This window comes from Dendrobates tinctorius, unplaced genomic scaffold, assembly GCF_039654945.1.
Source record: "Dendrobates tinctorius isolate UK_male_01 unplaced genomic scaffold, ASM3965494v1 ptg000342l, whole genome shotgun sequence".
NCBI classification, from domain to species: domain Eukaryota; kingdom Metazoa; phylum Chordata; class Amphibia; order Anura; family Dendrobatidae; genus Dendrobates; species Dendrobates tinctorius.
Window position 1 is genome coordinate 2,078,810 of NW_027362008.1, and position 24,463 is coordinate 2,103,272.

At 52.6% G+C, this 24,463-nt stretch overlaps 1 protein-coding gene and 1 long non-coding RNA gene across 3 annotated transcripts in view; both read right to left on the reverse strand.

The window, feature by feature from the left end:
* LOC141074931 (uncharacterized) overlaps positions 1-24,463 on the reverse strand; it is a 1,026,924-nt gene that overhangs the window by 410,921 nt on the left and 591,540 nt on the right. The window lies entirely within an intron of this gene.
* On the reverse strand, positions 9,937-15,826 carry LOC141074953 (uncharacterized). Its single transcript, XR_012227241.1, has 3 exons — positions 14,006-15,826; positions 13,833-13,927; positions 9,937-11,646 (listed from the first exon to the last, which is right to left on the reverse strand). It is a non-coding gene; the product is annotated as an uncharacterized lncRNA (long non-coding RNA).

The following is a 24,463-nucleotide window of genomic DNA, read 5'->3' on the forward strand; positions in this document are numbered from 1 at the left end:
CATCCACACAACCTCCCCCATGACGCTTCTGTGCAGGAACACGTCTCTGCCGATCACAAAGCAAAGTATTGCAAAGCGCAGAGAGAAGCGAGTCTGCACCGGAGCGCGACGGAAGACACTGTGTGGATGGACTTAGGACGCATCGTCGACTCAAAGAAAGAAGGACAGTGATAGAAGAGGAGGAGGCACCAGATTAAGACTAGCGAAGCCCATTGGATGGGGCTGCCCCGCAGGCAAATCTAATAAAAAACAAAAACAAAGTTATGCAGATTGGCATTCTAGAATGTTGTGTATATATAAGGGCATTCAGATAGTGGACGTGCTTTATAACATGCTGTATATAGAGGGTATAAAGGTAGTGGTCGTGCTATACAGTGGGGCAAAAAAGTATTTAGTCAGTCAGCAATAGTGCAAGTTCCACCACTTAAAAAGATGAGAGGCGTCTGTAATTTACATCATAGGTAGACCTCAACTATGGGAGACAAACTGAGAAAAAAAAATCCAGAAAATCACATTGTCTGTTTTTTTTTCAATTTATTTGCATATTATGGTGGAAAATAAGTATTTGGTCAGAAACAAAATTTCATCTCAATACTTTGTGATATATCCTTTGTTGGCAATGACAGAGGTCAAACGTTTTCTGTAAGTCTTCACAAGGTTGCCACACACTGTTGTTGGTATGTTGGCCCATTCCTCCATGCAGATCTCCTCTAGAGCAGTGATGTTTTTGGCTTTTCGCTTGGCAACACGGACTTTCAACTCCCTCCAAAGGTTTTCTATAGGGTTGAGATCTGGAGACTGGCTAGGCCACTCCAGGACCTTGAAATGCTTCTTACGAAGCCACTCCTTCGTTGCCCTGGCGGTGTGCTTTGGATCATTGTCATGTTGAAAGACCCAGCCACGTTTCATCTTCAATGCCCTTGCTGATGGAAGGAGGTTTGCACTCAAAATCTCACGATACATGGCCCCATTCATTCTTTCATGTACCCGGATCAGTCGTCCTGGCCCCTTTGCAGAGAAACAGCCCCAAAGCATGATGTTTCCACCACCATGCTTTACAGTAGGTATGGTGTTTGATGGATGCAACTCAGTATTCTTTTTCCTCCAAACACGACAAGTTGTGTTTCTACCAAACAGTTCCAGTTTGGTTTCATCAGACCATAGGACATTCTCCCAAAACTCCTCTGGATCATCCAAATGCTCTCTAGCAAACTTAAGACGGGCCCGGACATGTACAGGCTTAAGCAGTGGGACACGTCTGGCACTGCAGTTTCTGAGTCCATGGTGGCGTAGTGTTACTTATGGTAGGCCTTGTTACATTGGTCCCAGCTCTCTGCAGTTCATTCACTAGGTCCCCCTGCGTGGTTCTGGGATTTTTGCTCACCGTTCTTGTGATCATTCTGACCCCACGGGGTGGGATTTTGCGTGGAGCACCAGATCGAGGGAGATTATCAGTGGTCTTGTATGTCTTCCATTTTCTAATTATTGCTCCCACAGTTGATTTCTTCACTCCAAGCTGGTTGGCTATTGCAGATTCAGTCTTCCCAGCCTGGTGCAAGGCTACAATTTTGATTCTGGTGTCCTTTGACAGCTCTTTGGTCTTCACCATAGTGGAGTTTGGAGTCAGACTGTTTGAGGGTGTGCACAGGTGTCTTTTTATACTGATAACAAGTTTAAACAGGTGCCATTACTACAGGTAATGAGTGGAGGAAAGAGGAGACTCTTAAAGAAGTTACAGGTCTGTGAGAGCCAGAAATCTTGATTGCTTGTTTCTGACCAAATACTTATTTTCCACCATAATATGCAAATAAAATGAAAAAAAAACAGACAATGTGATTTTCTGGATTTTTTTTTTCTCAGTTTGTCTCCCATAGTTGAGGTCTACCTATGATGTAAATTACAGACGCCTCTCATCTTTTTAAGTGGTGGAACTTGCACTATTGCTGACTGACTAAATACTTTTTTGCCCCACTGTATATACAGCATTCTAGACATACAGGTAGTGGTAGTACTTTATAGGGGGGGGGGCATTAGAGTTAGGACTGTCCCAATTACGTCACCGTGTAGTGGTGGGATGGCTTTGTTTTTTTTAATAAAGAACATGTTAACTAAATCCCCTCTATTATTTTCATGCACTATGCCATTTACTGCAGGGTATTCAATCATGTTTGTGTTTTTTTTCTGTTCAGTGGCCAGTGTGATCGTGCGCTTACACGCTCCATGCACACCAGTTCGTATCATTCTTTATGGGGAATTCTGGTGACAGGTTCCCTTTAGGCAGGTTTACCTATATGCAGCTTGTACAAGTGAACTTCACTGTTTCAAAAGTGGTTTCCCTGTCTAACCCTGTTATTACAGTACCCTACATGTGTTACACAGATGCATCATGGGCTTGTCCATGCATGAAATAAAAGGCTAAATTACAACATGGAGATCAGAGCAATGTTTTATTTACATTCAGAACCAGCTTAAGAGGAACAAATTAAGATTTCCCACAGAAATCTCAGACTTTTACTTACAGAAATATTGGCTAAATAACATTCTTACATATATAGAAACCTTTCTAATTTTATAAAAGTGCATTTTTTGCATTGAAAACTTTTGCTTGTTTCATGTAATGCATTTCTTATGTATTGTACAACTGTAATATGCTGTTGGTGCATGCGGGCAGGACTGATGGGAGGGTCTGTGGCTCGGCCCCCCGGGGCCTGCTTCCGGTGTCTAGGACCAGATATCATAATACCAGCCTTGAATAGTGAAGGAGATGGCAGCCAACCCTGAGCGACATCCAAGGTGGAAACACCCCGTCATGCCAAAGGGAGTCTGCTGGATCCAGGCCTAGCAGACCAGCGCTGGTGGGTTTGTGGACGCCAGGAAGGGGTTGAGCCTGAAGGAAGGTCTCTTTTCCTGGCAGGTAGGAGAGTTTTCCTGTTGGTTGCTTTTTTGGACTGAACATTTCCGAAACAACCACAATTGGACTGTGCACCTCTTGGGAAGCAGGAGTTTAGTCCATCGGTTGAAGAAGAAAAGTACTCTTACCCTGATAGGCAGAGGGCAGGAAGCACTAGAAAGTTGGCGTGCATGATTGTTCAGGGCGCTGGCAGTGTGGCCCGGCCACCAGAGGCTAGATGAGAGCCTGGATTTTTTTTTAAGAGTAGGGTCGCATGAGCCTCTGTCAAACATGGAGGCCGCATGAATACGAAGGTTTCCCCAGGAGATGTCCATATTGCTCAGGGGAAAACTAGGACATATTTGTCTTGTCCCTTCATTTTTTTAATGGAGCCCCCTCACTGCCTGGTAGGATATACCTGTCCTGAAGATTTCAAATCCTTCTTTGCAGACTGGTGATGAAGATGGGCATGGAATAGCCTGAACACAGACTTTCGGGCGACTGGCAGGTAACGGATTTGTCTTCCCTCCCTACTCTATCTGGCTCTGGGGGGCAAGAGGGTAGGGGATTAGTGACAAGGACCGTCCGCCGGAAAACCGCAAACACTCTTAAGGCCCCGTCACACTAAGCGACTTACCAGCGATCCCGATACCGATATCAAGGTGTCAGGATCGCTAGTAAGTCGCTATGTGATCGCTGGTGAGCTGTCACACAGACAGCTTCACCAGCGATCAGCACAGCGATGCCGAGCGCCCGGCATCGCTGGCCATCCCTGTAAAAAATAGAATCAAAATAAAAAATATAGTTATTCTCACCTTCCGACGTCCCGTTCAGCCATCCTGCCTCTCTCCACGCTCCGGTCCCAGTGATCCTTTGCACGAATGACCGCGAGATGTCACGGTCTCGAGGGATAACAAAGTCTCGCGGTCATTCGTGCAAAGGATCACTGGGACCGGAGCGTGGAGAGAGGCCGGATGGCTGAACGGGACGTCGGAAGGTGAGAATAACAATATTTTTTATTTTTTTTATTATTTTTTTACACCTGATCGCTGGTCTCCCGCCTGTCACACACAGCGATGCGTGCTGGCCAGCGGGAGACCAGCGACCAAAGAAATGTCCAGAGGTTTCTTCCAGCGATCCCGGCAGGGGGGCCGCTCGCTGATCGCTGTCACACACAGTGATCTCGCTGGTGAGATCGCTGTTACGTCACAAAAGTTGTGAGTCTGCAGTGATCTCGCTACCGAGATCTCTTAGTGAGACGGGGCCTTTAATGTGTTAGGGCCCTGCCTAATAGACCACAGATGATATGGTAGTGACAATTCTAGGTGGGAGATCAGAGTGATAACTCCACTCTGTCGCCCTTAAAAGCCATATCTGAAAGAAAAAGGGAAATCATTAATAAAAAAATCAAGACCTAAGGCAGAAACCAGCCTGGGTGGTCCGGACCCATGTCTGCCTCCTACTGACACTAAGCTAACACGGATTAGCTTCATGCCAGTTGGTGGTGTACCCTCCTAGCATAAGCAGCATACAACCATAGTTTTGTGTGCCCCAATGAAGCATTAACCACCCCACACACCAACCAGAGGGCCACACAGGGTACCTCACACTAATCAGTGGACTCCACATGATAAACCCATCAAAGCCCAAATGCCCCCTTCCCCCAAGCGTAAACCCCCATCGGACGTCCACCCCCCTTAAGCATAAACCCCCATCGGACGTCCACCCCCCTTAAGCATAAACCCCCATAGGACGTCCACCCCCCTTAAGCATAAACCCCCATTGGACGTCCCCCCCGGCATAAACCCCCATCGGACGTCCCCCCCCGGCATAAACCCCCATCGGACGTCCCCCCCAGCATAAACCCTCATCGGATGCCATTCCCAGCATAAAACCCTCATTGGACATCCACCAACCCCCCGCATAAAACCTCATCGGACGTCCAACCTTGACCCCTCCCCAGCATAACCTCATCGGACGTCCACCCCCCTTAAGCATAAACCCCCATCGGACGTCCACCCCCTCCCAGCATAAGTCCCATCGAATGTCCAGCTTCCCCAGCATAAACCCCCGTCGGATGTACAGCTTCCCCAGCATAAACCCCCGGACACCCCCCCAAGCATAAACCCCCACCAGATGGCACCTCTTCCCCAAACAAAAAGCCCTACCAGTCGAGCGCCTACCCCAAAATCAATCCCCTCTTTCAAGTAACAACAGATGCAGACAGACCCGGGAGTTAATGCACGCTTCTGGGGTCTGTTTGTCCCCCGAGGGGGGGGGGGGTTAATGCACGTTTGTGGGGTCTGGTTGGGTCCTACTGGGGATAATGCACGTTTGTGGGGTCTGGTTGGGCTTCTGGGAGTCGATTAACACAGAGTTCCCCAACTCCTGTCCTCAAGGCCCACCAACAGATCATGTTTTCAGGATTTCTTTTGTATTGCACAGGTGATGCAATTATCACCTGAGCAATACTAAGGAAATCCTGAAAACATGATCTGTTGGTGGGCCTTGAGGACTGGAGTTGGGGAACCTGGATTAACGCATGCTTGTGGGGTCTGGTAGGCCCCCGGGGGACGGTTAATGCACGCTTGCGAGGTCTGGTTGGGCCCTGCAGTAGACCCCCAAGGAGCCCACCAGACCACAAAATCATGCATTAACCCCCTCCCCGTGAGCCCAACCAGACACACGTGTGCATTAAACCCTCCGCGCTTATGGGATCTGGGGGGGTGTTAATGCACACTTGGGGGATCTGGTTGGCTCCTGGGGTGGGTAAATGCAGGGTCTATCCAGACCCCGCAAACTTGCATTAACCCCCCCCCCCGGGGCCCAACTAGACCCCAAAAGCATGCATTAACCCACCCTGGAGCCCAACCAAACCACAAAAACGTGCACTAATCCCCCCCACAGTGAGGAGGCCACCCAGACCCCACAAGCATGCATTAATCCCGCCGGAAGCCCAAACAAAACCCACAAGCGTACATTAACCACCCCTGGGATCCAACCAGAACTCATAAGCATGCCGTAATCCCCCGGGAGCCCAACAGGACCTCACAAACATGCATTAACCACCCCCGGGACCCAAACACAACCCACAAGTGTGCATTAACCCCCCCCGGGACCAGACTCCACAAGCATGCATTAGTACCCGCCCCAGAAATACAACCAACCAGACCCCGCAAGCACGCATTAACCCCCCCTCTCCCGGGACTACCAGACCCCGCAAGCGCACATTAACCCCCCCTCTCCCGGGACTACCAGACCCCGCAAGCGCGCATTAACCCCCCCTCTCCCGGGACTACCAGACACCGCAAGCGCGCATTAACCCCCCCTCTCCCGGGACTACCAGACACCGCAAGCGCGCATTAACCCCCCCTCTCCCGGGACTACCAGACACCGCAAGCGCGCACTAACCCCCCCTCTCCCGGGACTACCAGACCCCGCAAGCGCGCATTAACCCCCCCTCTCCCGGGACTACCAGACCCCGCAAGCGCGCATTAACCCCCCTCTCCCGGGACTACCAGACACCGCAAGCGCGCATTAACCCCCCCTCTCCCGGGACTACCAGACACCGCAAGCGCGCACTAACCCCCCCTCTCCCGGGACTACCAGACACCTCAAGCGCGCATTAACCCCCCTCTCCCGGGACTACCAGAACCCGCAAACATGCATTAACCCCCCCTCTCCCGGGACTACCAGACACTGCAAGCGCGCATTAACCCCCCTCTCCCGGGACTACCAGAACCCACAAGCATGCATTAACCCCCCTGGACCCCAAGTAGACCCTGCAAGCATGCATTAACCCCCCTGGGAGCCCAAGAAGACCCCACAAGCATGCATTAACCCCTCCCGGACCGCAAACAGACCCTGCAAGCATGCATTAACCCCCCTGGGAGCCCAAGCAGACCCCAAAAGCAAGCATTGACCCCCCCTCCGGGAGGCGAGTATTTGTTTCGCAGTTTAGTTCTGTAGTGGGCATGTCAGGGGGTGGCAGTGTTTGTGAGCTGCAGTGCTGATTGGTTTACCACGGCAGTGAGGGCGGTGCATTTATGAGCGCTCTCACATCCAGATCCTGGGACAGGCTGGGATAGTCGCACAATCAAGAGCGCGCAGAAGGCGGTGGCGCGCATTCATGAGCGCGCATTTTTACCGGACGCGGCGATTTCACAGGTGCTGGGCGCGCCTTTCACAGGTGCAGCGTCTGCGCATTTCACCGGTGCTGGGCGCGTCTTTCACAGGTGCAGCGTCTGCGCATTTCACCGGTGCTGGACTCGCCTTTCACAGGTGCAGCGTCTGCGCATTTCACAGGTGCTGGGCGCGCTTTTCACCGGTGCAGCGTCTGCATTTCACAGGTGCTTGGCGCGCTTTTCACCGGTGCAGCGTCTGCGCATTTCACAGGTGCTGGACTCGCCTTTCACAGGTGCAGCGTCTGCGCTTTTCACCGGTGCAGCGTCTGCGCATTTCACAGGTGCTGGACTCGCCTTTCACAGGTGCAGCGTCTGCGCATTTCACAGGCGCTGGGCGCGCTTTTCACCGGTGCAGCGTCTGCATTTCACAGGTGCTGGGCGCGCTTTTCACCGGTGCAGCGTCTGCGCATTTCACAGGTGCTGGGCGTGCTTTTCACCAGTGCAGCATCTCTATTTCACAGGTGCTTGGCGCGCTTTTCACCGCTGCAGCGTCTGCGCATTTCACAGGTGCAGCGTCTGCGCATTTCACAGGTGCTGGGCTCGCTTTTCACCGGTGCTGGGCTCGCTTTTCACAGGTGCAGCGTCTGCGCATTTCACAGGTGCTGGACTCGCCTTTCACAGGTGCAGCGTCTGCGCATTTCACAGGCGCTGGGCGCGCTTTTCACCAGTGCAGCGTCTGCATTTCACAGGTGCTTGGCGCGCTTTTCACCGCTGCAGCGTCTGCGCATTTCACAGGTGCAGCGTCTGCGCATTTCACAGGTGCTGGGCTCGCTTTTCACCGGTGCAGCGGCTGCATTTCACAGGTGCTGGACTCGCCTTTCACAGGTGCAGCGTCTGCGCATTTCACAGGTGTTGGGCGCGCTTTTCACAGGTGCAGCGTCTGCGCATTTCACAGGTGCTGGACTCGCCTTTCACAGGTGCAGCGTCTGCGCATTTCACAGGTGCTGGGCGCGCTTTTCACCAGTGCAGCGTCTCCATTTCACAGGTGCTTGGTGCGCTTTTCACCGCTGCAGCGTCTGCGCATTTCACAGGTGCAGCGTCTGCGCATTTCACAGGTGCTGGGCTCACTTTTCACCGGTGCTGGGCTCACTTTTCACAGGTGCAGCGTCTGCGCATTTCACAGGTGCTGGACTCGCCTTTCACAGGTGCAGCGTCTGCGCATTTCACAGGCGCTGGGAGCGCTTTTCACCAGTGCAGCGTCTGCATTTCACAGGTGCTTGGCGCGCTTTTCACCGCTGCAGCGTCTGCGCATTTCACAGGTGCAGCGTCTGCGCATTTCACAGGTGCTGGGCTCGCTTTTCACCGGTGCAGCGTCTGCATTTCACAGGTGCTGGACTCGCCTTTCACAGGTGCAGCGTCTGCGCATTTCACAGGTGTTGGGCGCGCTTTTCACAGGTGCAGCGTCTGCGCATTTCACAGGTGTTGGGCGTGCTTTTCACCGGTGCAGCGTCTGCGCATTTCACAGGTGCTGGACTCGCCTTGCGCAGACGCTGCACCTGTGAAATGCGCAGACGCTGCACCGTTGAAATGCGCAGACACTGCATCGGTGAAATGCGCAGACGCTGCCTCGGTGAAAAGCGTGCCCAGCACCCGTGAAATGTGCAGATGCTGCACCGCTGAAAAGCGTGCCCAGCACCTGTGAAATGCGCAGACGCTGCACCGCTGAAAAGCGTGCCCAGCACCCGTGAAATGTGCAGATGCTGCACCGGTGCAAAGCGTGCCCAGCACCTGTGAAATGCGCAGACGCTGCACCGCTGAAAAGCGTGCCCAGCACCCGTGAAATGTGCAGATGCTGCACCTGTCAAACGCGCCCAGCACCTGTGAAATGCACAGACTCTGCACCGCTGAAAAGCGCGCCCAGCACCTGTGAAATGCAGACGCTGCACCGGTGAAAAGCGCGCCCAGCACCTGCGAAATGCGCAGATGCTGCACCTGTGAATTTCACAGGTGCTGGGCGCGCTTTTCAGCGGTGCAGCGTCTGCATTTCACAGGTGCTGGGCGCGCTTTTCACAGGTGCAGCGTCTGCGCTTTTCACCGGTGCAGCGTCTGCATTTCACAGGTGCAGCGTCTGCGCTTTTCAGCGGTGCAGCGTCTGCATTTCACAGGTGCAGCGTCTCCGCACGTTTCTGCCTCTCCATCGTTTGCCACTCTGCTGTATGATCCATATTCTACCTATAGTAAGCTGTTGCCATTATTCCCAGGTGCTGCATGTCCACGCATTCCGGAGCACGCATTTCTGCCTCTTGCTGCACATTTAGGGTGTGTGCACATGTTGCGGATTCTGCCATGTTATCACTCAGAGTCTCCACTCAGACACAGAACTTAGCTAAACTAGGAGAGCTCATCATTTGCAGTCTGAGAGGAACCCTACTGCTGATGGAGGAAGCCAGAGAAGGGATTTAACAGTGTCCTAGCCAGTGTTCAGGAGCATTACGCCGAAGCTTGCCAAATGTGAAGGAAAAATGTTTTAGGCTAGCTTCAGACTAGTGTTTCCAGGTGCAGCGCAGGGCCTCTGTGCAGCTCCGCCCCGGCCGCACCCTCACCGGTCAATTCTTCTAGGGTCGCACATCGCTGCATGCGATCTGCACACCCTATCTGTAGCATCCCTGTAGCGCCCTTTTGACGTTGCACCGAGCGAGCCAAAATGCAATATGTTGCATTTTGGCACGCTCAGCACACCGTCAAAAGGGAGCAGTGCACTCACAATCATCCTAGCGCATAGTCTGCGCACCCTATACTAAAGATAGGGTGTGCAGATCGCATGCAGCGATGTGCGACCTGAGGAGGAGCTGACCAGAGGGGGCGTGGCCGGGGGCGGAGCTGCACAGAGGCCCTGCGCTGCGCCTGGAAACACTAGTCTGAAGCTAGCCTTACTCTTTAAAATTCCACCATTATTGCTTATTGTTCACACAGACACAGGATCTTTCTGCTGGGTGCTTGTTGCCTAATGTATATAAAGCATGTCACGGTTGGCACATGTAATATGGAAATGTTTACAAATTTAACAATAAGAGTTAAAATACATTTTTTATTAAAGTCACTTTGGGAAAATAGGTGTGGTGTGAGGGACAGGAAAAGTGATTTCTGTGTGGCCTGTCAGCATGGAACTGCGATGGCAAATTCAGCAGCCGGCAAAATGAATGTGACTGCAGGAAATCTCGCCCCCATGCTGCGATAATGACATGCGCAGCACCACACGGGCGGGAGGGCTCTGCAGAATGGCGGCTCCACAGCGTCACAGGCAGGAGCCGCCGTGTGCAGACATCTTGGCCAACATCCGTGTCGCCAGGTCACTGTTTCATGTGTGACACATCAGTCAGCAGCTTCACCGGGAGCCTCCACAAGTAATTAGGGGGCAGATGACTGGCGCAGCCTCCGCACACCTTGGAAACACCAGTCAGAAAGGTTCCGGCAGTGGGCGGTGTGGGGATGCACAGTGTGGGGGTGACACTATAATACTCCGACTCCTCACTTTCCCGTTAAATCGGTTGTCCATGACTTTAAAGGCCCTAACAAATAAGTGGGTAGCGCCCCCAGCGTTAGAAACTAGCCAGGGAACATGATTCCGGTCATTTTTTACAGATGTATGGGCACAAAAAATCAAATTTAGATAATTGCAAACTTTCTAAATGTATTGGCAAATTTATGGTTTGTTTCAGAAATAACCGCAAGGCATACAGTTGTGGCCAAAAGTATTGACACCCCTGCAATTCTGTCAGATAATACTCAGTTTCTTCCTGAAAATGATTGAAAACACAAATTCTTGGGTATTATTATCTTCATTTAATTTGTCTTAAATGAAAAAACACAAAATAGAATGAAGCAAAAAGCAAAACATTGATCATTTCACACAAAACTCCAAAAATGGGCCAGACAAAAGTATTGGCACCCTCAGCCTAATACTTGGTTGCACAACCTTTAGCCAAAATAACTGCGACCAACCGCTTCCGGTAACCATCAATGCGTTTCTTACAATGTTCTGCTGGAATTTTAGACCATTCTTCTTTGGCAAACTGCTCCAGGTCCCTGATATTTGAAGGGTGCCTTCTCCAAAGTGCCATTTTTAGATCTCTCCACAGGTGTTCTATGGGATTCAGGTATGGACTCATTGCTGGCCACCTTAGAAGTCTCCAGTGCTTTCTCTCAAACCAATTTCTAGTGTTTTTTGAAGTGTGTTTTGGGTCATTGTCCTGCTGTAAGACCCATGACCTCTGAGGGAGACCCATCTTTCTCACACTGGGCCCTACATTATGCTGCAAAATTTGTTGGTAGTCTTCAGACTTCATAATGCCATGCACACGGTCAAGCAGTCCGGTGCCAGAGGCAGCAAAGCAACCCCAAAACATCAGGGAACCTCTGCCATGTTTGACTGTAGGGACCGTGTTCTTTTCTTTGAATGCCTCTTTTTTCTCCTGTAAACTCTATTTTGATGCCTTTGCCCAAAAAGCTCTACTTTTGTCTCATCTGACCAGAGAACATTCTTGCAAAACGTTTTAGGGTTTTTCAGGTAAGTTTTGGATCGATGGAGGAATACGGCATCCAAACCAAAGGAGACAAGGCGGACAGAGGCCACTGTGAGAAGTATACAGGATGGTAGCTTGCCTTTAAAAACAGTGCCTCCTTAGTCTACAGGTTGTGTCAGATATTACAGATGAGCTCCAAAGAGAATGTTTTCCAAATTCTGTACGACCCCTTTTACAATTGTGCCTCATGTAGATAATGTATGTATGTGTTATAAGGGACAATGTAACACAAGCTTTTTTCTGCTGTGTGATACAAGTCAACAATCGTGACTCTCCAAACTCCGTCTGATGCCGGATTCCAGACCGCTGACCTTCATCCTATAGCCCACGAGGTCCTTACCAGCTACGGGCCTCCTGATCCAAATACGCTAGCCTCATATGTACAGTATTAGATCAGACTGTTCAGTTTGTACACAAGTGGATTTTGGGGCAGCAAAGTGGCTCAGTGGCTAGCATGCAGCGGCTCAGTGGCTAGCATGCAGCGGCTCAGTGGCTAGCATGCAGTGGCTCAGTGGTTACCATTGCAGAACTGAGGTCCTGGATTCAAATCACAACAAGGACAATACCTGCAAGCAGTTTGTATGTTCTCTGTTTTCTCTCACACTCCACAGACATCCCGATAGGGAATGTAGATAGTGTGCCCGGATAGGATCAGCAATGACATCAGTAAAGCTGGGGAATTAATGGTGCTATATGGGGGAGGGGGGATGAGGAACCAACCAGACCCTAATATTCCTGCCCTCCTGACCGCAGCGTGTAACTGGGACCTACTCTGGCTAAGTGAGGGTTAAAGGGAACCTGTCACATAGTTTTGGCCCTGTAAGCTGCAGCCTACGGCTATCAGGGCTTATCTACAGTATTCTATGACGCTGTAGATAAGCCCCAGATCTAACCTGAAGGAGAAGGCAAACAAGTTTTATTATACTCACCCGGGTGCGGTTCGGTCCGATGGGCGTCGCAGGTCTGGGTCCACCGCCTCCCATCTCCATGCGATAACGTCCTCTTCCTTGCTTCGTGTCGCAGCTCCTGCGCAAGCGTACTTCTTTGCCCTGTTGAGGGCACAGCAAAGTACTGCATTGCGCAGGCGCCGGGAAATGTCAGAGATGTCCCGCTCCTGCGCACTGCAGTACTTTACTCTGCCCTCAACAGGGCAGAGCAGTGCGCCTGTGCCGAGGTAGAAGTAAGGAGGAGGACATCATCGCATGATGTTGGGGAGGCACCGGATCACGACACCCACCGCGCACAACCCTGCCCCCCGGTGAGTATAATAAAACTTGCTTTTCTTCTGTTTCAGGTTAGAGCGTGGGCTTATAGAATGCTGAAAGGCAGTGGCCGCAGCTTACAGAGCCAAAACGACGTGACAGGTTCCCTTTAACAAGTTGGATCAGTGATGTTTCTGCCCATTGCCACTTCCTGCGGTGCCTTTAATACATTCTCAACCACGGAGGTGCATGTACGTTACAGGCGAGGAGCGGGTGTACGGAGCGGCTCAAGATCAGAGACAGACGCGAAAGAGATGCTTCCATCCATCTGGCCATGTATGGAGCATACACTGGGGTCTAAGGCTCAGGCACAATGTACTCATCTCCGCCCCACACCACGAACTGTCAGCCCTGCACCCCACACCACGAGCCAGCGGACCGCCGCCCCACACCACGGTCAGCCCTGCACCCCACACCACGCTCAGCCCTGCACCCCACACCATGAGCCATCAGCCCTCCGCCCCACACGAGCCAGCGGACCTCCGCCCCACATCACGAGCTGTCAGCGGACCTCCGCCCCACATCACGAGCTGTCAGCGGACCTCCGCCCCACACCACGAGCCATCAGACCTCCGCCCCACACCACGAGCCATCAGACCTCCGCCCCACACCACGAGCCATCAGACCTACGCCCCACACCACGAGCCATCAGACCTCCGCCCCACACCACGAGCCATCAGACCTCCGCCCCACACCACGAGCCGTCAGACCTCCGCCCCACACCACGAGCTGTCAGCCCTGCACCCCACACCATGAGCCATCAGACCTCCGCCCCACACCACGAGCCATCAGACCTCCGCCCCACACCACGAGCCATCAGACCTCCGCCCCACACCACGAGCCATCAGACCTCCGCCCCACATCACGAGCTGTCAGACCTCCGCCCCACACCACGAGCTGTCAGCCCTGCACCCCACACCATGAGCCATCAGACCTCCGCCCCACACCACGAGCCAACGGACCTCAGTCTCACCTGCTATGTTCGGGAATATGTGCGAGAGCGTCGTACGACTGGCTGTTCTGTCCCAAATCCAGGTGATACTTGAAGGTACGAGTCCTCAAAGTTGCCTACAATCAGGAGACATCTGGTCACTCACCAAAAAATATCATAGATACGTAGAGACGAGAGCTTGTACATGGCATTACCTGACTTTTCAGGTCGTCCGCAGTCTCCAAAATAGCCAATGCGGCTAATTGAATCAGCAGCTTTTTCCAACCCACACCTTCCAGGAGACGCAGCACCTGTGAATAAAGGCAACAGCTTGCTAGAGGCAGAATACGGATCATACGGCAGAGTGGCAAATGGTGGAGACACAGAAATGCGCGCTCATGAATGTGCGCCTTCTGCTCCTTAGGGTTCACGTTGCAGATTGTGGTGCAGATTTTTGTACGCAGATTTGGCTAAAAATGCAGGTCAAATGACCTGCGTTTTACCTGCGGATTTAGTGCGGATTAGCCTGCGGTTTGACATCTGTAATGGAGCAGGTGTGAAACCGCTGTGGATTCCGCACAAAGAAGTGATATTGTAATGATGTATAGTAGGTTTCTATGAAGACAGTGGCTAGATGATAGAGTCACAGACACAGGTATACGTGTAAGTAGTTTGTATTAAACAAGCAGCACAGAACAGCACAGGTGTTGGCGGAGCCAGACAATGACAGCAGTGGTAACAGCAGCAGAACTCAGTCCAGTAGATAGCAAGTTGTACACCAGCACTATGTAGATGTAAGCAGACACAGTCTTAAGAATGCAGGCAAGGACAGTCACTTAGCCCTCTCCCTTGCGGGAGGGGAATCTTCGGGCACAGTGCAGTGGCAGAGAAAGTCACTAGGTAATTGATACTGGATGTGTAAAGGTAGCAGTGATAGTCTCTCAGGTGAAACGCACACAGCAGTCAAGATCTTCAGCGCATACCGTGAGTGCTGTAGTAGCGGTGAGCGGTGGAGGCAGGGCTGGAAGGAGCCTTCAGGCCGACACCGTCAGAAGGTCCAGGCGGCGGCAGTTAGGCAGCAGGTAATCCAGGTGGATTCAGCAGGAAGGAAGGAGGTAGCACAGCGTGCAACTCCCAGCTAGCAGATCAGGTACAGAACGAGATATACAAGCAAGGTAGTCACGTCCAGGAAAGCTATTTAAACCCGGCGGGCGGGACCAACAGGCGGTGATGTCACAGGAACCAGTATGGCCGAACGAAGCCAGGCTTAAGGGCAACAGTAAGGGCAAAGTCCGGAACACAGCAGAATAGGAACGATGCTTACATTATTCCCCCCTTAAAGAATGTCCTCCGGACAATCTTCAACCAGGCTTGTCCGGGTACCTTAGATGAAACTGCTCCAGCAGCCGCGGAGCACAGATATTCTCCACCGGTTCCCAGGAATTCTCCTCGACAGAGTATCCTTGCCACTTGACCAGGTATTGCAACTTCCTTCTGAAGATCCGTGAATCCAGAATCTTCTCCACGACATATTGTTCATGTCCATCAACGAGCACTGGAGCTGGAGGAGAGGAAGTACGCCCTGGGAAGGAATTTGGTACAACTGGCTTTAGTAGGGAAACATGGAACACCGGGTGAACCTTCCAGGCAGGGGGTAATTTCAGACGCACCGCTACCGAATTCACTAGAGCCACGATCTTGTATGGCCCTACAAACTTCTGCCCAAGCTTGACAGTCGGTGCCCTCACCCTCAGATTCTTGGTAGACAACCAGACCGTATCTCCCACCCTATACACCGGAGCCGGCCTCCTGGTACGATCTGCTGCTCTCTTATACCTTTCCTGCGCTGTCGTCAAGGTGGTCTTCAGAGCTTCCAGATTCTGCTGTAAGAAAGAAAGATGGTCAGACACAGCAGGCACTGCAGCCTCCTTGGGGAACTGCGGCAAGATGCTTGGGTGGTAACCCTGATTAGCAAAGAACGGTGACTGCTTAGTCGAGGAGTGCTGCGAGTTGTTATATGTGAACTCTGCCAGGGGAAGCAGATCTACCCAATCGTCCTGCAGATGACTTAAGTAGCAACGGAGGTACTGCTCCAGGGTCTGATTCGTACGTTCCGTCTGTCCATTGGTCTGTGGATGGTAAGCCGAAGACAGACTTACTCTAATATCCAGAGCCGCGCAGAAACACCTCCAGAACCTAGACGTGAACTGCACCCCACGATCCGAGATCACCTCATCCGGGACTCCGTGCAGACGGACCACCTCTTGAATCAACAAGTCTGCAGTCTGTTTTGCTGTGGGTAATCCAGCGCAAGGGATAAAGTGTGCTGCCTTAGTGAGGCGGTCCACGACCACTAGAATGGTGTTCTTACCCTTGGAGACCGGTAGTTCAACAATAAAGTCCATTGAGATGGATCTCCAGGGACGAGATGCTATAGGCAAGGGTTGTAACAACCCGGAAGGCGACGCACGAGGCGTCTTGAACCGAGCACATACCTCGCAGGATGACACGTATCCCTCCACGTCCTTCCGGTACGAAGGCCACCAGAAGTACCGAGCCAGGAACTCTTGGGTCTTCGTTATTCCACGATGTCCCCCAATCTTAGAATCATGGATCAGTCGGAGGACTTCAAGTCTTCTCACCTCTGGTACATACAGCCGATTCTCCTGTGACCACACTCCTCCACTGAATTTTAGGCTTACTTCGGGGGTAGGTTGCCTTAGCAACGGATCTGCTGCGTATGCTGCTTTGATCTCAGACAGAAGATCCTGATGATGGATTGCAGAGATGAAATGAGCGGGAGACACAACAGTACTAGGAGACGACTTAATCACTTCCTCAGGAGCAGCAATCCTAGATAGCGCATCTGCCTTAACATTCCGTGCCCCCGACCTGTAGGAGATGATGAAGTTGAATTGGTTTAGAAACAAGCTCCAACGTGCCTGACGTGGGTTCAAACATCTTACGGACTGCATGAATTCCAAGTTTCGGTGGTCGGTAAGAACTGTAATCGGAGTTGAGGACCCCAGCAGCAAGTGTCTCCACTCCTTGAATGCCGTCACAATCGCCAGTAACTCCTTGTTCCCTACGTCATAGTTCTTCTGCGCCTGGGATAGCTTCTGAGAAAGAAAGGCACAAGGATGAAGAACTGCCTTCTCACCTCCTCTCTGTGACAACACTGCGCCGATGGCGACATCCGATGCGTCCACCTCAAGAGTAAAGCTCAGATCTGGGTCTGGATGTCTTAAGATGGGAGCCAACACAAACTTGTCCTTCAGCCGTGTGAACGCCTCCTGGGCTTGCAGAGTCCACCGGAACGGTACCCCCTTCTTAGTCAGTTGGGTGATGGGAGCCACAATCTCAGAGAAGTTACGGATGAAGCGCCTATAGAAGTTGGCGAATCCCACAAACCTCTGAACTTCTTTCACCGATCCTGGCGCTGGCCACTCCTGGATCGCTCTGGTCTTTTGATCGTCCATCTGGAGACCCTGTGGAGAGATGACATAACCGAGGAACTGCACTGTTGCCCTGTGGAACTCGCATTTCTCCAATTTGATGTAAAGATGGTTATGCAGCAGGCGTTGCAGCACTGTCCTCACGTGGAGCCGATGTTCCTCGAGATCACTGGAAAAGATTAAAATGTCATCGAGATACACAACCATAAATACATCAAGCACATCTCGGAAAATGTCATTAACAAAATGCTGAAAGGTTAAAGGAGCATTTCGTAGTCCGAACGGCATGACCCGTGACTCGAAGTGTCCATAACGGCAGCGGAAGGCCGTCTTCCACTCATCTCCAGACCGAATTCTCACGAGATTGTAGGCTCCCCGAAGATCCAGTTTGGTGAATATCTTAGCCTGCTTCACCCTCTCCAGTAGTTCAGAGATTAAGGGTAGCGGGTGCCGATTCATGACCATTACCTTGTTTAAATCACGGTAGTCCATGCAAGGACGCAGACCCCCGTCCTTTTTCTTCACGAAGAAGATTGGTGCACCCGCAGGAGAAGTAGACGGTCGGATGAAGCCCTTGGCGAGATTCTCGTCGATGAAGTCCTTCAAGGCCTTTAATTCAGGACCAGACAAAGGGTAAATACGCCCGAATGGGATCTCCGCCCCAGATACCAGTTCTATCGGGCAATCATAAGGCCGGTGGGGAGGTAACATATCTGCCCTCTTCTTATCACATACCTCTGCCAGATCCTGATACTCCATTGGTAATTGTCCCTCAGTCGTAGCTACTACCTTGGGGATAGCAGCGACCTTAGGAATAGCGGGGTTGCTGTTAGAACTTGGAGGGAACTGCACTTCCCTGGTCTCCCAGTTGATGCGAGGATTCTGAACCTGGAGCCAAGGTAACCCCAGGATAATAGGAAAGTGAGGAGAAGATATTAGTAAAAAGGACAAATCATAGAATCATAGAATCGTAGAGTTGGAAGGGACCTCCTGGGCCATCTGGTCCAACCCCCTGCTCAAAGCAGGATTCGCTAAATCATCCCAGTCAGATGTCTGTCCAGCCTCTGTTTGAAGACTTCCATTGAAGGAGAACTCACCACTTCTCGTGGCAGCCTGTTCCACTCATTGATCACTCTAACTGTCAAAAAGTTTTTTCTAATATCTAATCTGTGTCTCCTCCCATTCAGTTTCATCCCATTGCTTCTAGTCTTTCATGTTCCACATGTTCCTCTCCAATGCATACCTTCACCGACTCAGTCTCCATGGCTACCGGTCCAGATGTAAGTGGTGACCCGTCTACTGTCTCCATCAAGACTGACGACTCCCTCTTCACTGCCCTGATTCCATGCTTCCTTGCAAACGCGATATCCATGAAGTTTCCACTGGCCCCGGAGTCCAACATGGCGGCGCTCTCGACACACCGACCCTGGAAGCAGACCCTCAAGGATAGGTAATAGTGGGAATTCTTCTTAGTAGCGAAGTAGGAGGAAACGACGGATGTCATCGAGATCACCACTGCGTTCAATGGAAGAGATGCCAGCGAATTCATATCGGCAAAGTCCAGGTCTCTCTGATTGTCTCTGCCCCCCGAATTGTTCAGATCTAGGACGCAGGACTCCCCCGCCTCGGAGTTACAATCAATGATAGCTGCAGCCGTCTTACGTCTCCTGACTGGACACTCGGAGATGAAGTGACCGGTCCCCCCGCAGTAGAAGCACAGGTTTTCCTTAAAGCGATGCTCCTTGCGGGCATCAGGAGGATTTCTACGTACGGCATCCACCTGCATCGGTTCGGACTCGGGATTCCTCCTGCTGGTGACATCTCTGGAGGGAGAAGAGAACGGAACAGTGTTATTAAACCGTAGATCAGACCAGCGCTCCTGTCTGCGCTCAGAGAGTCGATTGTCGATGCGGATGCAGTGGTTGATGAAGTCCCCAAGAAGCACGGGCGAATCCCCGCGTGCCAGTTCATCCTTAACTGCCGTAGACAATCCCCTGCGGAAGATGGCCTGCTTGGCTGCCCCGTTCCAGGTGGTGTCTAATGCCCATCTACGGAAGTCCAATGCATACTCCAGCACCGAACGCTTCCCCTGCCGAAGGGTCAGCAGCGTCGTCTCAGCAGTATTAGCTCGGTTCGGGTCATCAAACATCTGCGTCATTGCGGCAATGAAATTGTCCATAGAGTTAAGCAGAGGGTCGTCGGTCTCAATCAAAGGGTTGGCCCACGCGAGCGCCTTACCAGACAGCAGCATGACTATAGTCAGAACTTTGGAGCGTTCAGTAGTGAACTGTGGGGCATGAGCAGCAAAGAAGATCCGGCACTGGTTCAAAAATCCTCGGAATTTATCCCTCTCACCAGCGAACCGGAAGGGTGGAAGCTTCGGGAAGGTCGGTGTAGTATCCCGGGCAACACCTGCTACCTGCGCGGCTGGGGCCTGTTCCAGAGCAGCAATCCGATCGAGCTGCATAGGAATCGCTTGCTCCAACGCCAGAACACGATCACCCTGAAGAGGAGCTGCTTGTTCCAGCGCCGTAATCCGATTTGCCAGTCGTTGCAACTGTGCCTCTGCTGCCCCGGCGTTGTGTTCGATACGTTGCTCCAGCGTGTCCAGCTGGGTCCTAATGCCTGCCACATCCTGCCGTATCAAAGCAAGCTGCTTGCTTACACGTTTCTCCAGGGACTCTACACCTGCGGTCTCCATATTGGTGGCTTGTATATCCTGTAATGATGTATAGTAGGTTTCTATGAAGACAGTGGCTAGATGATAGAGTCACAGACACAGGTATACGTGAAAGTAGTTTGTATTAAACAAGCAGCACAGAACAGCACAGGTGTTGGCGGAGCCAGACAATGACAGCAGTGGTAACAGCAGCAGAACTCAGTCCAGTAGATAGCAAGTTGTACACCAGCACTATGTAGATGTAAGCAGACACAGTCTTAAGAATGCAGGCAAGGACAGTCACTTAGCCCTCTCCCTTGCGGGAGGGGAATCTTCGGGCACAGTGCAGTGGCAGAGAAAGTCACTAGGTAATTGATACTGGATGTGTAAAGGTAGCAGTGATAGTCTCTCAGGTGAAACGCACACAGCAGTCAAGATCTTCAGCGCATACCGTGAGTGCTGTAGTAGCGGTGAGCGGTGGAGGCAGGGCTGGAAGGAGCCTTCAGGCCGACACCGTCAGAAGGTCCAGGCGGCGGCAGTTAGGCAGCAGGTAATCCAGGTGGATTCAGCAGGAAGGAAGGAGGTAGCACAGCGTGCAACTCCCAGCTAGCAGATCAGGTACAGAACGAGATATACAAGCAAGGTAGTCACGTCCAGGAAAGCTATTTAAACCCGGCGGGCGGGACCAACAGGCGGTGATGTCACAGGAACCAGTATGGCCGAACGAAGCCAGGCTTAAGGGCAACAGTAAGGGCAAAGTCCGGAACACAGCAGAATAGGAACGATGCTTACAGATATGCTGCAAATTTTAAACCACAGCAAATCGACGCGGAAAAATACGTAACGTATGCAGTGCGTTTTTCATTTTCCAAAGACTTAAATGGTACTGTACAACGCAGCAGAAACTGTTGCAGATCCGCAGGGCCAAATCCGCAGCAGAATCCGCAACGTGTGCACACACCCTAAATGTGCACCGAGAGGCAGAAATGCGTGCTCCGGAATGCGTGGACACGCAGCACCTGGGAATAATGGCAACAGCTTACTATAGGTAGAATATGGATCACATGGCAGAGTGGCAAACGGTGGGGAGGCAGAAATGTGCGGAGACGCTGCACCTGTGAAATGCGCGCCCAGCACCTATGAAATGCGCAGACGCTGCACCTGTGAAAAGCGAGCCCAGCACCTGTGAAAAGTGCGCCCAGCACATGTGAAATGCGCAGACGCTGCACCTGTGAAAAGCGCGCCCAGCACCTGTGAAATGCGCAGACGCTGCACCTGTGAAAAGCGAGCCCAGCACCTGTGAAATGCGCAGACGCTGCACCTGTGAAAAGCGAGCCCAGCACCTATGAAATGCGCAGACGCTGCACCTGTGAAAAGCGAGCCCAGCACCTATGAAATGCGCAGACGCTGCACCTGTGAAAAGCGAGCCCAGCACCTGTGAAATACGTAGACGCAGCACCTGTGAAAAGCGAGTCCAGCACCTGTGAAATGCGCAGACGCTGCACCTGTGAAAAGCGCGCCCAGCACCTGTGAAATGCGCAGACGCTGCACCTGTGAAAAGCGAGCCCAGCACCTGTGAAATGCGCAGACGCAGCACCTGTGAAAAGCGAGCCCAGCACCTGTGAAATGCGCACACGCTGCACCTGTGAAATGCGCAGACGCAGCACCTGTGAAATGCGCAGACGCAACACCTGTGAAAAGCGCAGACGCAACACCTGTGAAAAGCGCAGACGCCGCACCTGTGAAATGCGGACGCCGCACCTGTGAAATGCGCAGACGACGCACCTGTGAAAAGTGCGCCCAGCACCTGTGAAATGCACAGACGCTGCACCTGTGAAATGCGCAGATCCAGCACCTGTGAAATGCGCAGACGCTGCACCTGTGAAAGGTGAGCCCAGCACCTGTGAAATGCGCAGACGCTGCACCTGTGAAAAGCGAGCCCAGCACCTGTGAAATGCAGACGCTGCACCTGTGAAATGTGCAGACGCCGCACCTGTGAAATGCGCAGATGCCGCACCTATGAAATGAAGACGCCGCACCTGTGAAATGCGCAGACGCCGCACCTGTGAAAAGCGCAGACGCAGCACCTGTGAAATGCGCAGACGCAGCACCTGTGAAATGCAGACGCTGCACCTGTGAAATGCGCAGACGCAGCACCTGTGAAATGCGCAGACGCAGCACCTGTGAAAAGCGCAGACGCCACACCTGTGAAATGCAGACGCCGCACCTGTGAAATGCGCAGACCACGCACCTGTGAAATGCGCAGACGCAGCACCTGTGAAATGCGCAGACGCAGCACCTGTGAAATGCGCAGACGCAGCACCTGTGAAAAGCTCAGACGCAGCACCTGTGAAATGCAGACGCCGCACCTGTGAAATGCAGACGCAGCACCTGTGAAAAGCGCAGACGCAGCACCTGTGAAAAGCGCAGACACCGCACCTGTGAAAAGCGCAGACGCAGCACCTGTGAAATGCAGACGCAGCACCTGTGAAATGCGCAGACGCAGCACCTGTGAAATGCAGACGCAGCACCTGTGAAAAGCGCAGACGCAGCACCTGTGAAAAGCGCAGACACCGCACCTGTGAAAAGCGCAGACGCAGCACCTGTGAAATGCAGACGCAGCACCTGTGAAATGCGCAGACGCAGCACCTGTGAAATGCGCAGACGCAGCACCTGTGAAATGCAGACGCAGCACCTGTGAAAAGCGCAGACGCAGCACCTGTGAAAAGCGCAGACACCGCACCTGTGAAATGCGCAGACGCAGCACCTGTGAAATGCAGACGCAGCACCTGTGAAATGCGCAGACGCAGCACCTGTGAAATGCAGACGCAGCACCTGTGAAATGCAGACGCAGCACCTGTGAAAAGCGCAGACGCAGCACCTGTGAAAAGCGCAGACACCGCACCTGTGAAATGCGCAGACGCCGCACCTGTGAAATGCAGACGCAGCACCTGTGAAATGCGCAGACGCAGCACCTGTGAAATGCAGACGCAGCACCTGTGAAAAGCGCAGACGCAGCACCTGTGAAAAGCGCAGACACCGCACCTGTGAAAAGCGCAGACGCAGCACCTGTGAAATGCGCAGACGCAGCACCTGTGAAAAGCGCAGACGCAGCACCTGTGAAATGCGCAGACGCAGCACCTGTGAAAAGCGCAGACGCAGCACCTGTGAAAAGCGCAGACGCAGCACCTGTGAAATGCAGACGCAGCACCTGTGAAAAGCGCAGACACCGCACCTGTGAAAAGCGCAGACGCAGCACCTGTGAAATGCAGACGCTGCACCTGTGAAATGCGCAGACGCAGCACCTGTGAAATGCAGACGCAGCACCTGTGAAAAGCGCAGACGCAGCACCTGTGAAATGCGCAGACGCAGCACCTGTGAAATGCAGACGCAGCACCTGTGAAATGCAGACGCAGCACCTGTGAAATGCGCAGACGCAGCACCTGTGAAAAGCGCAGACGCAGCACCTGTGAAATGCAGACGCAGCACCTGTGAAATGCGCAGACGCCGCACCTGTGAAATGCAGACGCAGCACCTGTGAAATGCAGACGCAGCACCTGTGAAAAGCGCAGACACCGCACCTGTGAAAAGCGCAGACACCGCACCTGTGAAAAGCGCAGACGCAGCACCTGTGAAATGCAGACGCTGCACCTGTGAAATGCGCAGACGCAGCACCTGTGAAATGCAGACGCAGCACCTGTGAAAAGCGCAGACGCAGCACCTGTGAAAAGCGCAGACGCAGCACCTGTGAAATGCGCAGACGCAGCACCTGTGAAATGCAGACGCAGCACCTGTGAAATGCGCAGACGCAGCACCTGTGAAAAGCGCAGACGCAGCACCTGTGAAATGCAGACGCAGCACCTGTGAAATGCGCAGACGCCGCACCTGTGAAATGCAGACGCAGCACCTGTGAAATGCAGACGCAGCACCTGTGAAATGCGCAGACGCCGCACCTGTGAAATGCAGACGCAGCACCTGTGAAATGCGCAGACGCAGCACCTGTGAAATGCAGACGCAGCACCTGTGAAAAGCGCAGACGCAGCACCTGTGAAAAGCGCAGACACCGCACCTGTGAAATGCGCAGACGCAGCACCTGTGAAATGCAGACGCAGCACCTGTGAAAAGCGCAGACGCAGCACCTGTGAAATGCAGACGCAGCACCTGTGAAATGCGCAGACGCAGCACCTGTGAAATGCAGACGCAGCACCTGTGAAAAGCGCAGACACCGCAGCTGTGAAAAGCGCAGACGCAGCACCTGTGAAATGCAGACGCTGCACCTGTGAAATGCGCAGACGCAGCACCTGTGAAATGCAGACGCAGCACCTGTGAAAAGCGCAGACGCAGCACCTGTGAAAAGCGCAGACGCAGCACCTGTGAAAAGCGCAGACGCAGCACCTGTGAAAAGCGCAGACGCAGCACCTGTGAAAAGCGCAGACACCGCACCTGTGAAATGCGCAGACGCCGCACCTGTGAAATGCAGACACCGCACCTGTGAAATGCGCAGACGCAGCACCTGTGAAATGCAGACACCGCACCTGTGAAATGCGCAGACGCAGCAC